Source organism: Arachis hypogaea, chromosome 1 (genome assembly GCF_003086295.3).
Source record: "Arachis hypogaea cultivar Tifrunner chromosome 1, arahy.Tifrunner.gnm2.J5K5, whole genome shotgun sequence".
Lineage (NCBI taxonomy): Eukaryota > Viridiplantae > Streptophyta > Magnoliopsida > Fabales > Fabaceae > Arachis > Arachis hypogaea.
This window is the reverse complement of record NC_092036.1, coordinates 50,850,328-50,852,014: the sequence shown is the minus strand read 5'-3', so window position 1 is coordinate 50,852,014 and position 1,687 is coordinate 50,850,328.

The following is a 1,687-nucleotide window of genomic DNA, read 5'->3' as shown; positions in this document are numbered from 1 at the left end:
AATAAAACAAGCTTATGGATTGGTAGAGGATGTGTTAGTGAAGGTTAAAGACCTTTACATCCCTGCTGATTTCATAATCCTATACACTGGGAAGGATGAGGATAAATGCATCATCCTTGGAAGATCCTTCCTAGCCACAGCAGGAGCTGTGATTGATCTTGACAGAGGAGAGCTAGTCCTTCAATTGAATAGGGACTACCTTGTGCTTAAAGCTCAAGGATCTTCCTCTGCAACCATGAAGAGGAAGCATGAAAAGCTTCTCTCAATACAGAGTCAAACAAAGCCCCCACAATCAAACTCTAAGTTTGGTGTTGGGAGGCCACAACCAAACTCTAAGTTTGGTGTTGAACCCCCATATTTAAACTCTAAGTTTGGTGTTGGGAGGTCCCAACAATGCTATGAACATCTGTGAAGCTCCATGAGAGCTCACTGTCAAGCTATTGACATTAAAGAAGCGCTTATTGGGAGGCAACCCAATTTTTATTTATCTATATTTCTATTGTTCTTTTATGTTTTATTAGGTTTATGATCATGTGGAGTCACAAAACAATTGCAAAAATTAAAAACAGAATAAAAAATAGCAGAAGAAAAAGCACACCCTGGAGGAAGAGCTGTCTGGCATTTAAACACCAGAAACAAGCATCTGTCTGGCGTTTAACGCCAGAAACTAGCACCAAGCTGGCGTTTAACGCCAGAAACAAGCATCAAGCTGGCGTTAAAATCCAGAAACAAGCTACATATGGGTGTTTAATGCCAAAAACAAGCATCAGGCTGGCATTAAATGCCAAAACAGGCTACATCTGGGTGTTTAACGCCAGAAACAAGCATCAGGCTGGCGTTAAACTCTAGGATTGCATACAGAGGGCATTTTACACGCCTAAAAGGTGCAGGGATGAGAAATCCTTGACACCTCAAGATCTGTGGATCCCACAGGATCACCTCAGGATCTATGGACCCCACAGGATCCCCACCTACTCCACTTCTCTCTTCTTCACACAATCCAATAACTCTGTACCCTTCACCAATCACCTCAATCTATCTTCCCCATTACCCTTTCATCAATCACATCCATTGACTCTTCCCCAAAACCCCACCTACCTTTAAATTCAAAATCTCTTTCCCACCCAAACCCACCCTAAATGACCGAACCCACAACCCTCTCCCTCCACTATATAAACCCCTCTATCCTTCTTCATTTTCACACAACACTACCCTCTCTTCTCCCCCTTGATCGAAACCCACACCTCTCTCCCTCTCCTCCATATCTTCTTCTTCTTCTATTCTTTCTTCTTTTGCTCGAGGGCGAGCAACTTTCTAAGTTTGGTGTGGTAAAAGCATAGCTTTTTTGTTTTTCCATAACCATTGATGGCACCTAAGGCCAGAGAAACCTCAAGAAAGAGGAAAGGGAAGGCAATTGCTTCCACCTCTGAGTCATGAGAGATGGAGAGATTCATCTCAAAAGCCCATCAAGACCATTTCTATGAAGTTGTGGCCAAGAAAAAGGTGATCCCTGAGGTCCCTTTCATGCTCAAGAAAAATGAGTATCCGGAGATCCGACATGAGATCCGAAGAAGAGGTTGGGAAGTTCTCACCAACCCCATTCAACAAGTCGGAATCTAAATGGTTCAAGAGTTCTATTCAAATGCATGGATCACTAGGAACCATGATCAAAGCATGAACCCAAACC